This window comes from Phaethon lepturus, unplaced genomic scaffold (genome assembly GCF_000687285.1).
Source record: "Phaethon lepturus isolate BGI_N335 unplaced genomic scaffold, ASM68728v1 scaffold32625, whole genome shotgun sequence".
Lineage (NCBI taxonomy): Eukaryota > Metazoa > Chordata > Aves > Phaethontiformes > Phaethontidae > Phaethon > Phaethon lepturus.
The window spans coordinates 22,361-29,636 of NW_010540385.1; positions in this window are offsets into that span (position 1 = coordinate 22,361).

Consider the following 7,276-nt stretch of genomic DNA (forward strand, 5'->3'; position numbering starts at 1 on the left):
GAAAGAAAATGAATCAGAAATAGCTCCAGGCTAGGAGGGAGAGAAAGAACCATCGCTTGGATCTGCCGCATGTGTCTGCCAGGAATTTGGCCTCAAATTCAGTATCACTTCCCCATGCTCCTGTATGCCTAGTGATTACCAACACGTTGTTACCCAGAAATCGCCTACCAGCTTTACCAACAAAGCCATCAGCTCCAGGCACTGCCCACCCTGAATCACGCGGCATCAGGGCCACTTGTCCAGCACGGACATGCCCTCCATCGGCACTTCTGGGTGAGCACCCGTGCCGCAGTCCACGCAGCACCCAGTGCCTCCTCCCCACACCCATGCTGCGTCGCCGCCTTGGGTAGCACTGTTTTTTGGGGGTTGACGCTCTTAGAGTAATTAACTCTCCCAGCTGTGTCATCTTCTGAGACTTCCAGTGATGGAGCTACAGACAACACACATTTTGTATTTATGTCAAACGATAATCAAGAAACTGAACTTGACATCTTTATTACAAGGCTTGCTGCAACCAAAGATGGAGGGGAGATTTGTCAATCCCACGGTGCCAGACTCTTATGAGAAGTTAAAGGGACCTGGACACCTCTGGCACTTTTGAAAACTTTACCCACCCGGGTCTCTTGGAAGAGAATTTTTTTTGCACGTGGTTTTGTATGTTCCTGGCAAGAGTTCACTCGCACACTCACTGAGGCAATGATGAAGGCCATTTGCAAAGAATATCTGGTGGTAGTGAGGTTGTGGATCGTTAATGACTAGATGTCCTGGAATGGAGGTCTTTAGAGAAAAAGTCTATTGATATGATACAGAAAATGTCAAAGCTACATGCAACTGCGAAGGATGAAAACAGGCAGCGCAAACAGACTAGTGCAGAGCACTAGCATAAAAAACCACCCGAAGCCTGTCTCCAGGTTCTCGGTCGGGGATGTTTGCCTGTGCCCAGGAGCTCCTGCCCTCATTCCGGGGCGGTTTCTGTTTGTAACCCCCCGCCAGTGAAGCCGTACCTCAGGATCATTCCCTTTCAGAAGCACAAATAGGATGGCGCAGACGCTCTGCTGCAGGCTGGCACGTGCAGCCGGTGCTCCCCACCACAACACGCATCAGCTTAACGCAGCACTGGTCCTCTTCTGAAAATTGCAGCCATTTTAAGACTCCCTCATCCCCCTCCCTCCAGCTCCTGTGGTATTCCGGACCCTGGGAAGGGTTTCCCTTCTCCTCCGCCAGCACCCCCAAGAAGGCTCGTAAGTCAATATACTAAGCAGAGGAGCTATGAGCTGACTGTCTCTTACCTTTGGTTTTAAAAGCAAAGTTACAGTACTTGCAGACATATGGCCTGACGTCTGTGTGCGTGCGAATGTGTTTCTTCAGCATGCTGGGTTTCTTGCAGCGAATTCCACACTCCTCACATACATACTTCCCTCTTCCACGGCCTCGCACATACACATACTCTTCGTTTGATTTGTACCTATGAGCAACAGGTGTCATGATAAAAAAAAAAAAAAAAAAAAAAGAAGATTCCCACCTCAAAAGTATTCACAACTTTCCTGGATTAGTTCAGCATGTTATTGACACCACCGGCCTCGTTTACCATTTGCTAGCTCTGGGTAATTAGGCTAAATTCAAAATGTCTTCAAAAGCTTTTGCCCAGATGCCTGCTTCCTCTTCTGGAATGTGTTCTTATGTTCTACATCTGCTTCTCTCTGCACATCAATAGCTCAAAGTCTGAGATAAGTCACAGGGTCACCCAAATGTCCGGATTTTCCCCATCCTCAAACACAAACTGAGGCACTCATAATAGTCTGAATAAGATATGTCACAGTCCAGCCTGGCTGCCTGAATCTCTCTCAGCCTATGCTGTGTTCCAAAATATGCACAGTCTGTTGCTGTACTATGCAAAGTGCTGAGAAAATACATCCTGTCTAAACCTCTTGTGATACAACCTTTCCCACCCATTGGGACAACAGTAAAAGCCATCTGAGAAGACTGTGATGCCACACTGCAAGTTGTGGTCCCTGCACGGATTCCTGCTAGAATGACACACCCAGAATGGACACAAAGAGAAGAAAACATCCATTTTTTTAAATATATTGTGCTAACACTAAATGTAAACACCGCAGACTCCAGGCTCTTCTATCTTTGGCATAATATCATGACTTAGGTTTACCCAAGAGAATGAGATTGGTCACCCTTCCTTCACATTATATATTCATTTGTTTTCTGTCCACACATTGGTGCATAGGGAAGGCTACATGATGTGGGTTTGAAAAGTATTTCTGAGGCTGAGACAAATCATTTAGCCTCCTGCCGTTTAGCAAATGGAGTCTGTAATTTCCTGTACTTGCAGCACAAGAAGAATAAGGTAACATGGAATCGGTCCCCTCAGATTTTTAAGAGGCCAAATTTTTGAAGCATGGTACTTCTTGCAACTCCTTTTTCTACCCAGTATGGATTACGTCTGGTCTTCAGAAACCTCCAAACATCCACATTTGAAAATCAGGCCTTCTAAAGCATCTTAATCGAGGATCTGAAGACACACAACACCACCAGTCACCTTTTAGTATCTTTCCAGTAAAGCCTATTCCAAACCAGAATGGTAAGAAAACAACAGCCAGACTGAAGAGAAACTGAAGAGAAACAGCAGCACTAGGAATAGCTTGAGCACTTAAATAAGTGAAGGTATAGTAAATCCTAAAAAAATGTGTATTTCTAATGGAAAAAAAAATCATTTAAAACTGAGTAAAAAATACACAAAGATCATGAATTTAGCCCTGATCTGATAGGATGATAATGGCATGGTCTCCACAGAGTGCATCCAAGAAAATACATCCCAGTTACCCACAGGTGTGGATTTAAAAGCAGGTAAGTCACACTGCACAAACTCCCCGATCTCCCGCCCAGGCAGAATGCATGTGGCCTTGGCTCCATTTTGTTTCATTCACTTAGGAAGTGTACAGGTCATTTCAGTTCCACGTGGGTGTTTGTGGGACCTACTACGCGTGAAATTCAGAATAATCTTCCTGGGTGCCGCCTGGTAGATGTGAGTTCTGGACTAAACCCTCCCTTTCCTGCCAAGTCCTGATCTCTCTGATGCAAGGTCTTATCTATAAGAGGCAGGATGAGCCACTTCTTTGCTTCATAGGACAGATGTGAGCAGATGCTTAAAAGATGATGAGTTGCTCATGCATTAAGGTGATGAGGTCACAGATCTCCTATGCAGGTTCAGACACAGACTAGAGAAGAGAAAGGAAAAATGCGTGTCTAGATAGCCCCAATGTAGCCTGAAATACCAGTAGCAGCACCAACCATAACCAGGTCGTGGTGTCCAACAGCTATATGTGGGCGAACAGCTTATATTTCTGTCCTTCAGCGTCAGTTGAATTTCTCCAGACCATAACCAGGGTCATCTGGTAGCCCAGATATTCTATTCTATCTCCTGTAACTGAAGCCACAGCAATGCCATCTAGCCCATGCTTTCCCCTGCCTCCCTCCAAAAAACCCAACACCAAAACCCCTTTATCACAAGGTTCTCATTATTTGGCCAGAGTGGACTGAGCTGGTGCCAGAAGAGCACACACTGACTGCCAGCCTCCGCCCCAGTACGTCCAGCTATCTCCACATAGCTGTACAGATACCAGGGTACACAAAATTAATTGTTAGGGATGGCCAGTGTCCCCTCTTCATTCAGGCAGTGACTTAACACTAAAGCAGCAAAAGAAGCAAAGGGAACCCAGGAACCCTGATTTCTCCTCTTCAGTACAAATTTGTATTTAAGGCTTCCTTCTCGTTCTCCTTTCTTTCTGTCATTATGCTGGTAATCACCTTGCCATTTAAAAAATGAAATTGCTCCTTTATCAGCCTTGTACTTGCACTATCCTTAATTATACTCTCACATGGAAATCTCTAAGCACGTTCTTTGTGTCCAACAGTCCCTTCATCAGCCTCATTAAAGCTATCAGGGCTGGCTTTTCCTGGATAAAAAGGGACACGTGATTTAATCTGAAATTAGACATTGCAGTTTATCTGACACTCTGTGAGACTGAGCTATCCTTCAGCACAGATATTTTTCTACAGCTCCCTGAGACCATGTGTAAAACACACAGGGAGAGGAAAGACACAGAAAAAGAAAGGTAACCTAAAGAAATAACAAACCAAATAAGAAGAAAGCAAGTGAGGTGATACTGCCATAACATAGAGAAGATGCCGCAAATGCCATCTGTCTACATTGAAGGCTGTGATACGTTTATCAAGATAATTACTTCAGTATGACGCTGGTTTCTCTGTGGATCTAATACTCATATGATTTGCATCAGAGAGACAAATCAATGACAGCTCACTTCACGTGAAGATTTACCCTGGACAAAGGATCTTCCTGCTCCCTAACGGTTGCTGTAACCAGATCCCTCTAATATCCATAGTTGGAGTTTGTGTCAGCAAATCTGGGCTTCTCTTCCAGAGAACTGTGGAATTCATAATCCTGTAGTTAGCAGCTTACACCTCCCACAGTGTCACAGCTCCCATCTAATACCAAGACGAACTGAAACCCAGGAGGCTCACTGGCCATTACGAGCTCAGACTAATTTAGGAAATAGTTCTTTCAAACAGACACACAAAAAGATAAAAATTCAGTTATCATCTGATGCATTTTTGAAAGGTTATTTGCTGTGTTCTGCTAGCAAATGCACATCTGTTGAATTCTGTGCAACAACTACAAACACTTCAGAGCAAGAGGAACTGGCACAACCATGGCAGCATTGGTGCTAACGTAGGCAGTACAAGATTCAGAGACTTGATGGCCCCAAAACAGCCTCTCAGGAGTCATGAGAAACCCAACAATGGGAGAACATGAACCTAGAGAAAGCTTTGTCTCAGCTCTTTCCCTTAAACTGAGTTGAAACCTAAACCCATGAAGCATTTCTTCCTTTGCAGGCTTCAGGAGGCTTAGTTCTTAATATGTGCTGTTACAAATATCTGACTATCCTTTTTAGCCACAGACACTTCTTTTTTTTTATTCTCAGCACTGTGAGCCACATCCAAAATGTTCATGTGGCTGAAAACCACATGGTAAAAGCTTGGAGAGCAGAGGGGGAAGGAAGTTTGGTGGTTCACAGGCAGGAAGGGAGAGCAGGTTTCTGGGGGACTCATTGCTTCACTGTGAGACACAGTTGGGCTGAGTCACCCCTTCTCTCCTGCTGTCTACAACCGCCAGGAATTCACCTCGCCCTGCAAAGTCTTTGACGATGGGACCTTGCTGGCCACCACCCCAGCACAGCAGCTGCACTTACAATATTTGTAAGTCACACGTACGTAGCCTGATTTTGTGAATTTCCAGAATTTGAAGCTCCATAATGAATGATGGCAAAGAACACCCCTGGTTAGTTTTGCAGCAACTGAACAAGTATTTCCTCGACTGGTTTTGACATTTGTTAAACTCACTTGTTTGCTTTTTGGATTTCTGGTACATGGATACAGGAATTGGATATCTGATCCCTTTTCTAAGCCACCGCATTTAGTTCACAGTCAAGCGAACCGAGTAGCTCCAGTTGTTGCCTTCAGTGTAAGTCTTCTGCTTTTATTGATGGTACATTTTATCTGTCATCAGGCTGCTCACTCACCTGGCTTGGCTAAGTCCTTTGGAAGTTCCTGATGGTCCGCCCTGGTATTAAGCAATCTAATTTATATTTTATGCCACCTGCAAAATTTGCCGGATCACCGATAAATGTGTAATATTATAACGTCACTAATTACCAGCAAGTTTATGGCCTTTCTCACGGCTCCCTACTAGATGCTTAGAGCCCTCCTTCCATGGCGACAGCTGCAGCACCCACTCTGAAGCTGCATGTGCGTGCAGCTAAATGCCCTTAGCCTTGCCTCCTGCGTACCCGAGGGAAACACAGGGTGGGAGACCCTACAAGACTGCAGCCCATGTTAAGGATTACCACAGGCAGAGGTGTGTCCTTACGGCCAGACAGTTACTATGAAATCTCCCTTAACTCAAGCCAAGCTACAGTAGAACAGACAGAAGGATTTTTTTACAACATCCAGACCAGACAATCTCATTTCCAGGTTTCTAAAAGCATCATAAAACCTTCTAGTATCCCAATTTATCAGACAGGGATATTGCACCAAGGCAAACAATGAACTTCTGAAGAATGATACAGCAAGACAGAGAAGGAGCTGGGTATGGATATGGGAGGACCTGGCACAGAAGTCCCCACTTCCCTGTCTGAAGTAATGGATCTTTTGTGAACAGCACTTGCCAATCTCCAGTGAAACTGCAGACGGCAAGAGGCTGAGCTGAATGAGACCCCACCACCCAGACTGGACATACGCAAAGAAGCCTGGTGTGAAGGTCATACTATGAACATTATCTTGCCCCTGAATTAGGTATCAGCAGCTCAAATAAGATCTAACACTGAAAGAATTACACTATCCAACATGACCACCTCACAGGCAACAAACCCAGGGCTCCTTCTGCTTCGTAAAACATTGGGGCAGGGACTATCTTCTGCCACAGGTACAACACAGTGCCTGAAGCAATTCAGGTAACAAATCAGGATCAATCCAAAGTAGCTGGCTTGGACTCGTGAGGAATCTCACAGAGGCTGAGGGGTATTAAATCTTCCCTTGATCAGCAACACATGCTGCTGGCATGAGCATGGCTGCTCCCATCCCCATGTGCCACAACACCTCCAGTGCATGGGGCTCTTTGCTGATGCAGAAGAGCTGGATGGATGTTCCCTATCAAGAGTCCTCCCTCTTATGGTTGATGGTGACTGCAGATAAAAATATCACGAACACAGTTCCCTCTCAGGATTGCTGCTGTCATCAGCTTCCTCACACATTTCAGGTCCGTGGCTGCATGTGGCTGCAGGATGGCAAGGCAAAGCAGAAAGAACTGTGACAAACTTGCCGACCACAGACACTTGCTGTCTGATTCGAAAAACTACAGCTTTGATTATGTCTCTTCTGCACAAGGAGCAACAAGAAATATGAAAAAACAGCAGCTCTCATCCCTGAGTTCCTGTGGCCATCCCAAGTTTGTTCACAGAATCACAGAACCGTAAAATCATACAATCATTTAGATTGGAAAAGACCTTCAAGATCATCAAGTCCAACCATTAACCCAGCAGTGCCAAGTCCACCACTAAACAATGTCCCTAAGCATCACATCTACACATCTTTTAAATATCTCCCGGGATGGTGACTCAACCACTTCCCTGTTCCAATGCTTGACAACCGTTTTGATGAAGAAATTTTTCCTACTCTCCAATCTAAA